General features: G+C 43.6%; 3 non-coding genes and 1 pseudogene across 3 annotated transcripts; 2 read left to right on the forward strand and 2 right to left on the reverse strand.

The window, feature by feature from the left end:
- Positions 1 to 14,977, forward strand: part of LOC144673145 (uncharacterized) — a 62,465-nt pseudogene that overhangs the window by 10,505 nt on the left and 36,983 nt on the right.
- trnav-uac (transfer RNA valine (anticodon UAC)) lies at positions 2,528 to 2,600 on the reverse strand. The gene has a single exon. It is a non-coding gene; the product is annotated as a tRNA-Val (tRNA).
- Positions 8,438 to 8,519, reverse strand: trnal-aag (transfer RNA leucine (anticodon AAG)). Its single transcript has one exon. It is a non-coding gene; the product is annotated as a tRNA-Leu (tRNA).
- trnan-guu (transfer RNA asparagine (anticodon GUU)) lies at positions 10,561 to 10,634 on the forward strand. Its single transcript has one exon. It is a non-coding gene; the product is annotated as a tRNA-Asn (tRNA).

Genomic DNA, 14,977 nt, shown 5'->3' on the forward strand with positions numbered 1-14,977 from the left:
GTTATGGCGGGCTGACAGGAAATTAGAGTTGAGCCCACAACAAGATCAGCCATGACCTTATTGAACAGCAGAACAGACTCAAAGGGCTGAATGGCCTATTCCTGCTTCTGTTCCTGAGCCCTATGTTGCTATGACACGGGCTGAATGGCCTCTATCTGTGGGGTAACTTTGGAGCTGATACTATGAGGGGCTCAGGAGGTAAAATGGACTATCTTGGTTATGTTGGAATTCAGTGCAAACACCACTCAAGGCAATGGTTAGTGTGCATTGAGTGGAGATAGCATGGCCGAACGGTCTCAGGGGGTTGGGTTTAGACTCCAGTCTCCTGTGTGTGTTGCCCTTTCAGTCACATCATCTCAGAATCGGCTCGAAGTCGGTGTCCTTTTAAGATCTTCATTTTGGTAGGAAGAACAAGGAGAGTCAGTGTAAATTGTAGGGTGACCGGGAAGGTGTGGAGCCGAATACTCTCTGTCGCTGCTAGAACCGTTCTGGGATGTTATATGAACAACATTAAAATCACCATAAGGCCTGTAGTTGGGGCCAAGTGTTTAAAGTAATGGGCTTGAAATCCATTGGGGTATCCTGAAGCAGGTTTGAGTCTGGCTGACTGCACATCTTCCTTTAGATGCCTCCAGGGTTAGTTATTGGTTAAATTGAATAAAAACCTTCCAACACTCCCGTGTGCTTTATCTGTTTCCCTTCCGCGTTTCTTCATTTCCATTCATCTGCAAACATTTACTCAATTTGGAGTCTGGAAAGGAACAATAATTGGCCAAGTTGGTGTCGCCCTTGCTTTCTTGGTGTTTGCCTCTCCTTTGGTCTCTGTCACTCTCAGTGTAAATGTCTATCTGTAATCAACTGTTTGTGTCAATGTACTTCGGTTCCCTGAGGGGATGAAAACATTTTTATCATCACAAGCTTTATTCACATGAGTTAAACTCAGAACAAGCTGAAACACCAACTTGAAATCAGGATTTCTACTGATATATTTTGGAATATGAACGGCTTTAAATGCTAGTCCGGTTAGCTTAATCGATACAGCATGAAGCTCTAAATTCCGGGGCCATGTATTTGAGCCCCACGCTAGGCGCCATTTTTCCTGAAAACTTTGCAGCTTCCATGGGTGATTCCCAACTCTCCATTGCTCCAGCAGTATCACCGCTCAAACTGAGTCTTTCTCCGTCCCACTTTGTGAAAAATCGATTTGGTTGTTTCTGAGTTAAAATTGCCCTCTGCTTCACTGGAAGTTGTGACTGTTCAGTGCTGAGGATTTGGTGCTTTCACTGGCAATTCCCGGTCAAGGAAATCCTTTTCCTTACCACTGTGTGAACTGTCACAATGAACAGAAATTCCTGATTAAATGAAACCAGGTTTGGCAGCGTCTGTGGAGTGAGAAACTGAGTTAATCTTCCAGCTGGATGATCTTTCATCAGAGCTGGAAAAGTCACAGATGTAACAGGTGGAAAACAAGTCCAGAGGCGAAGGGGAGTGAAAGGACAAAAGGGAAGGACTGTGATAGGTTACAAGGCCTGAGACAGAAACTGACGAAAGGGATGATGGTGCAAAATGTGGGTGGAAATGGGACAGATTTATCTTCCTGCTGTTCAAACTGACAAAAATATCACTCTTGATCAACCAATCACAACTACCCTTTCAAAGTAACTTTCTATAATTGTTTCATTTCCATCCCCACTGCTGCTGCCTTCACAGTCATTCCATCATCTTCAACCCATTCTAGCAAAATCCACCTTCTTCCCTTGTGTTCAGCTCTTCTGACTGAGTAAATTCAGTGAGAATTTTTTTGTCATTTGGCACAAGATTCGGAACCAGACCTGGGAGAGGTTTGTGTCGGTGTAAACAGTGAAATCTCCCCTATTACCGCTATATTTAGCCGTGAACCACCGTCTCTATAGTCAGTGATCTGCAGCCTGCCATGCCCTTCTCTCATTCCTTATCTTCACCTCTGAATTTGTTCGCTACCTGTTGCACGGGTGACATTTCCGGCGCTGATGCAATACTCCAGCTCTCACTCCACTGATTCAGGTGGAACTGATATGCGTTTTCAGTTTTCAATCAAGAAGTAATGCATATTTATATTAATCATTCTCATGACATTTATAAGCGCCGAACCCTAACCACTAGACCCCCAGATTTGCAGCTTTACAGCCCGGCTTATCCATGCTTTCTGTGCCTTTTATTTTCATTTCAAACCTCTTTCAACAGAGACACTTTTCTCCGACAAAATGACACGTTTCTCTAGAACACAACCGACTTCTTCAGCCAATGACAACAGCGATTGCTGTTAGCTGGAGCAGCATTCATTGTCTCACAGTCCCGGATTGTCATTGGATCATTAAACAACAAAAAAAGACAGATATCGCCAACTCTCCTGTTACCCGGCGAGTTCCAACAGATAAGGCGAAAAGCAAGTGCAATACGGCTGTGAGACACTGCATTAAGCTAACATTCAACAACAAGAAGGAGCAACGCAGCTTTTCCTGTTACTTAAATGTGAAAGTTGCGGTAAAGTTTCTGCCCGGTTTCGAACCGAGGACCTTTCGCGTGTAAGGCGAACGGGATAACCACTACACTACAGAAACTCCACTGATAAGTGCATCTGACTACAATGCAGTTCCGCAATAGCATTTTTGGGTCTTTGTTTTGAAGAAATGGAATTCGGCTGTTCTCATTAGGAATGCTGGAGACAGACTGATCAACAATGTCATCATCAAATGGTACAGCAGGTTGGATGGCCATTAGATCATCTCTTCTGTGCCAGCTTCTTTTTTAAAGAGGAACCAATTCGTCTCAATATAATTCTCTCTCTCCATAAGACTAATTTTTCTCTATTTCAAGTAACTGTCTAATTCACATTTGAAGAAGGAGTTTCTGCAGAATCCATGCACAGTTTCCCTTAATTAACAAAGTTTTCCCGACCAAGTAACATGAAGATTTGGACTTGGGTTTCTTCCAGTCCCTCGAGGGGTGGATCTGAATCCCAGCGCTGCCACAGTTTAAGTCACATTGCCACTTTGGGGAACTTTAGGAATTCCCTTTCAGAGAATAAGAGGAGATTCTAGATTACTATAGGGCGGGTTGTGAACTTTATTTTGTTTGGAAAAACGCGGAGAGTCAACACAAATATAAATTGTTGTGGGGGGAAGGCAGGTGTGTGGAATTGGTTGAGTTGTTCTTCCAGAGATCCAGCACAGGCACGACGGGCCGAGTGACTTATTTTGCAGCCATTTCTGATTGGACAAGAACACATTTGAGCTCGAAAGCTGTTGTTAGTCGTGGCTGAATGTTTAAGGTGATGGATTTCAAATCCATTGGTCCCTCCCGCTGTAGGTTTGAATCCTGCTGACTACGGTTCTCATTCCTCATTTTAACCAGGTGTCACCAACCTCATCCCTGCGGCTCCTGTGAAACTGACAAGGCGACACGCGGCAGAAATTCATCACTGAAAGTAACTGACACACATCAAATTCTGCCGCTTTCATGTCGCATCTTTTAATTTCCTGTTCTCCCTCTCAGACATTTCCAGGTCTATCAAATGTCATCCACCTGGAACTTCAGCCTCCACCTCGTTTTACTGAATATGGTCGATTTTCCGTTAGCTTAAGTTAATAGGTGGCTCCATAGCTCAGTGGTTACAGCACTTGCCTTGTAAGTCAAGGGGCGCGAGTTCAATCCTTTCTAGAACCTATGGGTAACCTTCAGCTGAAATGGCAAAATTATGTGGAAAGCTGAGAGACTGCAGACCAATGTCGAAGAAGCAATTTAATAAGTTAAAATACTGTGGATGCTGGAAATCTGTATTAAAAACAGAAAATGCTGCAAAAACCCACCATCTGACAGCATCTGTGGAGAGAGAAACAGAGTCAATGTCTCGAGTCCTTGTGACTCTTCAGAGAAGCATAAATGTTATGGCATTTGTACTGTTGTACGAGGGGTTGAGTGGAGCAGGTGGGAAGGTCAGCGATAGGTGGGGGCTCAGGAAGGGTTGACAAAGGAGTGAGGGACACAAGACAAAGGGAGTGTTAATGATAGCGGTAAGGGCGAAAAAAGATACTGATTGTGGCATAAAGGCAAGAAAGCAGAATGTGTGAATAGCAGAACAAGGTTCAGCACTCTGTGAAAGAACAGCTGACAGTTGGCCCTTTAGGGGCCTTCCTCCTCACTTTCCAAGGGCCGAAACGCTTCTTTCAGGTGAAGCAGTGCTTCACTTGCACCCCCTTTAATTTGGTCCAGTGCATTCGCTGTTCCCAATGCGGTCTCCTCTACATTGGAGAGACAAAACACAGACTGGGTGACCACTTTGTGGAACACCTTCGGTCTGTCTGCAAGTATGACCCAGACCTTCCTGTCGCTTGCCATTTCAGCACTCCACCCTGCCCTCAAGTCCACATGTCCGTCCTTGGCCTGCTGCAATGTTCCAGTGAAGCTCAACGCCAACTGGAGGAACAACAACACATCTTCCGATTAGGCACTTTACAGCCTTCCAGACTTAACGTTGATTTCAATAGCTTCAGACCGCGAACTCTCTCCTCTAATTTCACCCTTATTAAAATCTCGCTATAAAAATGTATTTTTATTTTTATTTACTTATTTTTATTAGTTTATTCATTATTTTATCCCCCCTTTTATCCCCTTTTCTATCCTTTTTTCCCAACCACCGCACTTCCCCCCACCCCAGCCCAAAATAGAGCCATCTGTTACTTGTTCCATGTTGCTCTTTCACAAAGTGCTGACCCTTGTTCTTCTATTAACACATTCTGCTTCCTGACTTTTATGCCACTATCCGCACCTTCTTCAGCCCTGACCACTGCCATTAACACTCCCTTTGTCTTGTGTCCATGACACATTTGTCAATCTCTCCTCAGCCCCCACCTATCACTGACCTTCTATCCAATCTCGCCTGCTCTACCCTCCTCACACCGCCCCCCTCCCCGCCCCCTCCCCGCCCCGCTTGAATAGCATAAAGTCTATCACTTTCTATTTCTTTTCACTTCTGTAGGAGAGTCATACGGACTCGAAACGTTAACTCGGATTCCCTCTCCACAGATTATGTCAGACCTGCTGAGTTTTGCCAGAATTTTCTGTTTTTATAATATATAAGAGGTGATTGGCTAACAAAATGACAGACGGAGAAAAATGTAGCAAATTCTGAAGTTACTCACTTGGTCGTAAAAATAGTTTTAAAAAAACGACAAAGCAGAACATGTTTGAAGAGGTGAGAAAGTTGTGCTGATGTTCAAAAAGACTTGGCTGTACCTGTACAAAGAACACAGAAAGTTGCATCAGTCTCTGTAGCACAATTGGTCAGCGCGTTCGGCTGTTAACTGTAAAGTTTGGTGGTTCAGAGGCGAAGCTGTTAATATTTTTCTCCTATCAACATTCAGTGTCACTCAGATCCGGGTTGTCAATGGCGGTAAGAACATTTCCCACAAATGTTGCCAGTTCTACTGTTCTTCAATGAGTTTCGATTCAGGAAATCTTCGGCGGGTAAAGCAAATGTGAGAATCACTAGACGACAAAAACAACACGCAGCTCCTTGCAGAACGACCTAGAATGTCAAACTGTGCTGTCTTATTGCACTTCTGAACCTTGTTTTGTGGAAGTACAATTTGGCTGAAAACCTTAGCCATGCGGCAGAGAAATTGATCTAACATTAGAATCATCAGATGACACAACACATCAGCAGCTCATTCAACACCTCACACATGTGCGAACGGCCTTACAGCAAATCCGTCCCCATCTTTCTCTTTTTCTTCCAAGCCATGCATTTTTCAGAATATCATTCGAAACCTGGAGAGGTATAAATGTCACATGGTTTTGAGATGATGCATCCAGTTACTATTTAACAACAAACGCGAAAGATGCAACCTTTCATCACACTTAATTCTGTTAATGCTTCTACCCCTTTTCGAGCGGGGAAACTTTCCGTGTGTGAGAGACTGTGATCCCTATTACCCTACACAAACCCTGCAATGTAGCGGGGAAACTTTCTGTGTGTGAGAGAACGTGATCCCTATTACCCTACACAAACCCTGCAATGTAAAGAGCCCAATTTAACACATAAAAGGCAGAGAGCCGGGAATTTTCAGATTGGAAAGCCGTAAGTAGTGGAGTGCCACAAGGATCAGACCCAGGGACTCAATTATTTACTATCTATATTAATGACACGGAGGAGGGGACAGAGTGTAATGTATCCAAATTTTCTGACGATACAAAATAGGTGGGAGGTCAAGTTGTGATGAGGACCTGAGGAATCTTCAAAGGGTTATAGATAAGTTGAGTGAGTGGGCGAAAGTTGGCAGATGGAGTTTAATGTAGGAAAGTTTGAGATCATACACATTGTTAGGAAGAATCAAAAGGCAGAATATTATTTTAATGGAGGGAGACTCCAAAAAAGTGCAGCACAGAGGGATCTGGGTGTTCCTATGCATGAAACACAAAAATGGCATGTAGGTGCAGCAAGTAATTAAGAAGGCAAATGGAATTTTGGCCTGTTTTGCTCGTGGTCGGAGTTTAAAAATCGGGAAGTCTTGTTACAGCTGTACAGAGTGTTGGTGAGGTCGCACCTGGAGTCGTGTGTACAGTTTTGTTCCCCATATTTAGGGAAGCATATATTGCCATTGCCGGCAGTTCAAAAGAGATTCACTAGGCTGATTCCTGGGATGAACGGGTCGACTAATCAAGAACTGTGAAGCAGGTGAAGCCTTTATTCAATAGAGTTTAGAATATTGAGGGGTGATCTTATTGAAACGTGCAAGATTCTGAGGGGGTTGACAGGGTGGATGTTGAGAAGATGTTTCCACTCATGGGGGAACCTACAACTAGGGGACATAGTTACAGAATAAGGGGCCACTCATTTAAAACTGAGATGCGAAGGAATTTCTTCTTCCAGAGGGTACTGAATGTTTGGAATTCTGTAACCAAGAGAGTTGTGGAGGGTAGCTCACAGAGTATTTAAAGAGGAGGTAGATAGATTTTTGAAATATTGGGGATTGAGGGCTATGAGGAGCTGGCAGGAAAGAGGAGTTGAGGCCTGGGGCAGAGTAGCCATGATAATATTGAACAGCAGGGCAGGCTTGAGGGGCCGAATGGACGACTCCTGCTCCTATTTATAATGTTCTTCTGTTCTTATGAAACGTGTCTCTGGTGAAAGAGGTCTGAAACAAAACTAAAAGGCCCAGGTAGCATAGATAAGCCACGTGGTGAGGTTTCTGAGCAGCTTTCTTGGTGGCCTAGTGGTCAGGATTCAGCGCTTTCACTGCTGTGGTCCAGGTTTAATTCCCAGTCAGGGAATGAAGATTTACTGACCTCGTGAAAAGTGTTACAATGAGTCTGGGTTGTTTCTTGATGAAAAACAGAAGACGCTCATCTCTGCCAGAATCAGTGGAGTGAGAGCTGGAGATCTGCCTCAGAGCTGGAAATGTCACCCGTGCAACAGGTCGGGAACAAATATAGAGGTGAAGATAGGGAATGAGAGAAGGGCTGCGATAGGTTACAAAACCCTAACCAGAGAGATGTTTGTGCAAGACAAAATATAGCGGAAATAAGGGAGGTTTTACTGTTTACACCGACACAAATACCTCCCAGATCTGGTTCCAAATCTCGTGTTAAATGAGAACAAAACTTCTCGCTGAATTTTCCACTTTTTAGCTGCACCTCCTTACAAATATTGCAAACTCCTCATGCATCTTCCATCTTGATATTTTTCTCTGTGACAATTTGATATGAAACTGCACAACCAATGTGAATAAAGTTTGTGATGGGAAAAAGATGTTCATGCCCTTGGAGAACTGAACCACAATGACACACACAGAGGAACAAACACAGACATATAGACCGAGAGTGACAAAGAGCAAGGGAATGTCTCTTAGGAGAGACAAACACCCAGAAATCAAGCCTGACACCAACCTGTTTCCGTTTTTGTTCCATTTCTCGCTGCAACTTTTGTGAATGTTTGCAGGCGAATAGACATTCGAGAACGCTGGAGGTTTTAGATGGTTTTATTCAACTTATTCGGACAATTAATTGTGCAGGTACACTGTAAAATTCAGGAATGATAAGAAGCGTAATTGGCAGGATTCCAGCATACCTGTGGAGATCCCAATGCATTCAAAACATGCCGCCTTAAACACTCAGTCACAAATCCAAGCCCCAGATTTGTATTAATAATGTTTGTATAAATTCATAGACGGCTACATCTGACGGTCATTCAGCATGTCGACACTCTGGAAGAGCAACTCAACTACTGTAATTCCGCACCCCGCCTTTTCCCTACAGCAATTCATATTTATATTGCCTCTCCTCGTTCTTCCGATCAAAATAAAACACCGCACACTCCACTGGTGTGAAGTGGTATCTGTTGACCTGTTGGTTTGAAAGGGGCTGCTGCAGATCACAAAAGGTAGATCATCTGACCGCTTGGCAGTGGTGGGGTTCGAACCCACGCCTCCATAGAGACTGAAGCCTTAATCAAGCGCCTTAGACCGCTCGGCCACACTACCACGTTACCTATGGGCGCTCCTAATTCCCTTCACTGGTATTATCATCGAAATAGAACAGAAGCAAAGGAGCAGGGACAGGTCATTGGGAAACTCGAACCAGCTCCGCCAGTTAATCAGATCATTCTGCACTTTGTAACATACAGAAATCATCTCCACTATTAACTTCATTATTTCAGTGTTTCACTATTTCAATGTTTCAAATGATGTGTTTTTTGCCCCTGTGGTGACTGTGCGTGTTTGCTCAATGAAATGCTGGTAAAAGGTATCGACTGAGAAAAATGAGGAGATGATTGGTCAGAATAAACATTTGTTTTCTGAAAATTCGATTTGAAATCAACTATTTTTAAAATTTGAATAATTGTAAAAGAATTCCGAGTCCAACCCTTCATCTCAATGAGTCAGGGAATCTTTGTTAATTTTCACACATTGAGCATGGACACGGCAGCAGCTCCTGCACCTCTTTCAATATTGTTTCTCTTAACTCAGAGTTTTCAAAAGGGAATTGGACAATGAGTTGAAAGAGGAAAATAAATCATAGTTATGGAAAGAGACAAAGAAATTGAGATTAAGTCGAAAGCTCTTTGTGGAAATCTGATATCGATACTATGGGCCCCTTGTTGATCTGTGCCCTTTGATGATGACATTATTGGATCAGTCTGTCTCCCAGCATTCCCAAAGAGAGCAGCCGAATTCCATTTCTTCAAAATAAAGACTCAAAGTTTTGCTGCATGATGTCACCACTTAACATTTTAGTGAGGCCCATTGAGCTTTTCTCCTGTCCCCTGTTTCTGCAGGGCAGTGGTTATCATGTTTACCAAAGATGTGAAGAGTTAACTCGTTCGAAACTGGCCAGAACCATCATCATAACTTGCAGATTGAAGTTTGCTGAAGACAGCAGGATGTAGATATGTGTCCTGGTCACTGTTTATCCTTCAACCAAGATTATAAGATCTGCGTATTGTAAAGTCTCTCGCTTTGTGTGTTTGTTGAGCAGCGATTGGCTGCCGTGTTCCCTGCATGAAAACAATGACTCTCCTTCAGAAAGTACTTCAATAAAACCAAAATACTGGAAATCTGAAATAAAAACATTAAATGCAGGTAGAACTCAGCAGGTCTGACAACTTCCGTGGAAAGCGAAACCTGCTGAGTTTCTCCAGTATTTTCTGTTTTAATTTCAAAAAGTGCTTAGTTGGCTTGAAAGTGGTTTCAGACATCCGCTGGTCAGGAAAAGCGCTGTTTAAATGCAAGTCTGTCTTTCCTTAACTATCTTTAAATCACAGTCCTCTGGTTACTGACCCCCGTCAGTGGAAACAGTTTCTCCCTATCGGCACCATCAAGCCGCCCGTCCCCACTGCCCTCACCCACATTATTTCGAATAGCTCCATGAAATCTCCACTTAAACGTCTTTGCTCTAAAAAGAACAATCCCGGTCTCTATAATCTCTCCACAAAACTGAATTTCCTCATCCCTGGACAGGATGCGCCTTGCATTGAGGGATTGAGATGAGATTTTGGAAAATATTGTCAGTTAGCAGGTGGGAAAATGGAGAAGGAACCAAAACAGAAAACGCAGTCTCCAGCTTTGTGAATCTTTAGAAACTCTTTGGGAACCGGAATCAGAGGAGAATGAAGGGTGAACTGTCCGACTGACCAGAGACAGTCAAGGCACCTTTCCCTTCTTTAAGACGCTGGAACATTGACTCTGATGTTATCAGTGAAATTAACTGATCTGAGACTTTGAAAGGATTCTCGTTACTGCACATCAGGAATTCAAACCTAATTTCGGCTTCGGGACAATCAGAATACTTGGTAACAGACAAGACACGCAAAGGCTCGAAGGGAGACGGCACCGGTTGTAGGAGAGCTGGTTCCCGGTGGCAGGAATGTGTCTGCATGTGGGTGGGATCGGACTGTTTCCTTGTATCCACAATGAATGTCCCACCCTTTATTTTGGAAGAGTAAAACTGATAGAAACAATTGACATTGCGGTAGCAGCAATCTGACGATTTAACTCACTGATATCCTGGATAAAAACTTCATCAGTCTCTGTGGCGCAATTGGTCAGCGCGTTCGGCTGTTAACCGAAAGGTTGGTGGTTCGGGACCACCCAGGGACGAAGCTGCCCTTTTTTTTCCCCCATCAGCCTTCATTGTCACTCAGTTCCCGGTTGTCATTGGCTACTTGAGCTGAATGTCAAGACCCCGGAAATGTTGCCGGCTCCACTGTTATTAAGTGAGCTCCCAGGTAAGCGGCTTTTTTTCGAATATTCATTTCAAATATAATGAGAAAACATTTAGACCTACCATGCACTGATATCCAACACACTGGAAATTTATGAAGTTATTGGATTCAAACAAACCCATCAATGATCCCCTCTTCCTCAGCTCCACAGTGAGTGAGACAGAGAAAAGCAGACAAGCAGCAATATTCCATCCCCGCACTCTCCAATCACCCGCTGCCAGCAGAAAGCGGCGACTGCAGCTTCAATCAGCGGGTTACTGCCCATCCCTGGGACGCAAGATACTCCAACTCGGTCCAAACCTCCCAATACACCGAGCACAGGCTCAGGAAAACACAGGTAGATTATATCCTGGTCACAAAACCTCCGAGCAGCATTTACAGAATACCCGAGTGAGCGAGTCACAAATAAAAGTCACAGAAACTTTCTAAATCGTTTCACTCTAAAATTCCTTCATTTTATTGAAAAGCTAACTGTTGTTAATCTGAAAATGAGCACCATGGGATTTGTGTTACCGAGTGACATTTTTCCATTGTTTATCCATTAGGTTTGTAATTCAAATTGTGTTGGATATTGAAGCGAATCTGATTTCAAAATGAGGTCACAAAGCAGCTAAACATTAAATCCAGGAGAAAATCCTGAGGAAAATGGATCACAATGTTTGGAAGGAGGTGCAGCTGAGAAGCGGAAGCTGTGAATGTTGTTATTGATGATTGAGTGGAAAGCACTGGGGCCCTTGGTCAATCAGCGTGTCCCAGTGGTGAAAACGATTCTTTTAAAATCCACTGGGGTTTCCCCAGGAAAGTTCCAATCTTACCGACTGTGCTTATTATTGCTGATTTCAACCAGGTGTCCACTGAACTCCTGGATCAATGGAAGAAAAAACATCCAAAAATTCTCCTGATTTTTGGACTCTGAGGGAATGAATGGCTATCGGGATCGGGTGGGAAATTGGTGTTGAGGCTGGAGATTCGCCATGATCTTGTTAAGTGATGGAAGAGGCTTGTGGGGCCTTATGAAGTATTTCTGCTGTTTTGCTCCTGTTCTATTTGAGTAGCCATACCAGTCAAGGTGATGGGCACTAATAGTCTGAGCTCGGTAGAGTGGCTATAGGTGTTTGAAGGTGTCACTCTTCTTTGAATGGTGAAAACGATGCCTTTAAAATCCACTGGGGTTTCCCCAGGAAAGTTCCAATCTTACCGACTGTGCTTCTTATTAATGCTTATTTCAACCAGGTGTCCACAGAACTCTCGGATCAATGGAAGAAAAAACATCCAAAAATTCTCCTGATTTTTGAACTCTAAGGAACGAAGGGCAATCGGGATCGGGTGGGAAATTGGTGTTGAGGTTGGGGATCCGCCATGATCTTATTAAGTGACGGAGGAGGCTTGTGGGTCCTTATGACGTATTGTTGCCGCTTTGGTTCTGTTCTGTTTCAGTAACAGCATCAGATAAAGCAATGGGCAGTAGCATCCTGAGCTCGGTAATTCAGCTGAGTTGTTGTATGTGCTGGTTTAAGGTTTCACTCTTTATTGAGGCGTGGTTTCTAATCCCACTGCTGCTAAATTGTCCTCTTGGTCGAAAAGATGCCAGCTCACAGTTAAAGCAGGTATGTGCGGTGTTTCACTTTAATGGGAAGAACGAGGAGACACAATAAAAATATAAATGACTGTGGAGAAAATGTGGGGTTGTCGAATGAGCTGAATTCCTCTTCCATAAGCTGGCATGGACAGACTGGGCCGAATTTCCTCCTCCTTTGCTATAGCCATCTATAATTTTATACCAACAACACTAACCTATCCATGGGACCGGTCATCGTGGCCGAGTGGTTCAGGCCATGGAGTCCAGATCCAGTCAAGGCGATGTGGAATAGCATCATGAGCTTGGTAGCGCAGCTGTTGTTGTTGTCTATGGTTTAAGGTCTCATTCTTAATTGAGGCGTGATTTCAAATTCCACTGCTGCTAAAATTGCCCTGTTAGTCGAAAAGGTGCCAGCTGACAGTTAAAGCAGGTGTATGCCATGTTTCACTTTAACAGTAATACTGAGGAGAGACAATAAAAATAAAAATGGCTGTGGAGAAAAGGCGGGATTGTTGAATTACCTAAATTCCTTTTCCATGAGCTGGCACGGACACAATGGGCCGAATGTACTCCTTCCCTGCTGTGGCCGCCTATAATTTTATAACAACAAAATTACCCTGTGCATAGGGGCAGTCATCGTAGTCGAGTGGTTTAGGCGATGGAGTCCAAATCCATTGGGGATTCCTGCATCTCATTATTCCTGGTTTTAACTCTGTGTCTACGGAGTTAATTATCGGTTACATTGAATAAAACCCATCAAAACAAGCGGGCGTTTTCCTCTTTCTGTTCATTCACAAAACCTACCATGGAAACGAAGCAAAACTTGGTGTCATGTTTGCTTTCTGGGCGCTTGTCTCTCCTTAGAGACAAACCCTTGCCCTCTGTCAGTCTCGGTGTATATCCCTGTGTGGGTTCCTTTGTGTGTGTCAAAGTGATTCAGTTTCCCGAGGAGGTGAACACATTTTTACCATCACAAACTTTATTCACATTAGTTGTGCAGCTTCAGATGAAAATGTTACAGAGAAAAATATCAGGATGAAAGATGCAAGAGGAGTTTGCGATGTTTGGAAGGAGGTGCAGCTAAGAAGAGGAAGATGTGAATGATGTTATTGATGATTGAGAGGAAAATATTGCAACCTTGGGACTTGTGTAGTTCGATACCTTCCACACTTTGAAATTCAGAACAAGCTGAGGCTGCAGGTGGAAAGCAACAGTTGTCTCCATGAATGTTGGGATATGGGATACATATGTCATGTGTGCCCGGCTACTTCAACTGGTACATCAAAGGATCTTCATCTCAGGGTCGTGGGTTCGGCGCACGTTGAGTGCAGCTTCTTTCAAACAAATAACCACCAACCTATTTTCCTTTGAAACTGGACGACGGATATTCACCACTGATTCAAAGCACTTCCATGTCCCATCTCTTTCTGTCTCACCTCCAGCTCTCTCCGCCCTTCCAGGAGCTGTTTGACCACACACAGTCAGTTAGTGCGAACGTTAAACAGAACGTGGTCGGTTTATAGGTAACAGGCTAAAGAGACACCAGGATCTTCCTGATTCCCCCCAGGTATTGATTACAGGAATGTGCACAGTGCCGATTATCCACAGTCACACGCTCCTTCCAGTCTTGTCTACGTTGCTCAGCTTTGAAATTTCTCGTATTTTCGCACTGGATTTCAATGTGAAGAAAGCAGAGCTGTGATAAGCTTATATTGTTCAGCAGATATACTGCAAGAAGTTACATAACAGGCTAAAGATAACAGTGCTCTTTAGTCGCGGTGAGCTCCAGTGAAGGATTGGAACCATTAATGTGTCGTTCAATTAGTCTCGTGACAAATCTCGTGCTATAAATGACAACTCGCTGAATTTGCTGCATGTTTTGGTTTCAAAAGAGCCGAATACAAGGTAAGAAAGTACATCTTGCTAGAGTGGGTTATGAAATGGCAGAATGACTGTGAAAGAAGCACCCGTGCTGTTGGGCAACATAAAATTATAGAACGTTACAGCATAGAAAAAGGCCATTCAGCCTCAATGAGCTAATGAGCTGCTTTTCAAGAGTAGTTGTGATTGGTTGATCCATCAGGAGTGATATGTTTGTCAATGCAAACAGTAGGCACCAGAATTTGCCCTTCTCTCACCCATATTTTTCTTGGCACCAGCATCCCTATGGTCAGTGCTTTTCAAACAGCCCTTCTCTTGTCCTTCTTTCACTCCGCTCCTGTCTTTGTCCCCGACCTCTTCCAAGTGTGATATTTCCAGCTCTGAGGCGAAACTTCAACTGATTATGGTGGAGCTGATAAATGTTATCAATCAATAAGTAATTAACACTCACTTTAACAATTTCACAAGATCAATAAATTTGCATTCCCTGACCGGGAATCGAACTCGGGCCGCGGCGGTGAAAGCGCTGAATCCTGACCACTATACCACCAGGGAAACTGGCTAGTTCGTTTCAGTTTGCTTTATTGACGCTGCTTTTATCCATGTTTCCATTTTAAATGGAATGAATTCTTCAGTCAATTACAACAACGGTTTCTGTGAGCTGGAACATGAAATTGACAGTGAGGTGAAATAGCCCCACAAGCTGCTCATGTGTAACTGTCAATTTCCAAAACCCACCAACCTCATCACTGCGGCTC

Source organism: Cetorhinus maximus, unplaced genomic scaffold (assembly GCF_964194155.1).
Source record: "Cetorhinus maximus unplaced genomic scaffold, sCetMax3.hap1.1 HAP1_SCAFFOLD_305, whole genome shotgun sequence".
Classification (NCBI taxonomy): Eukaryota; Metazoa; Chordata; class Chondrichthyes; order Lamniformes; family Cetorhinidae; genus Cetorhinus; species Cetorhinus maximus.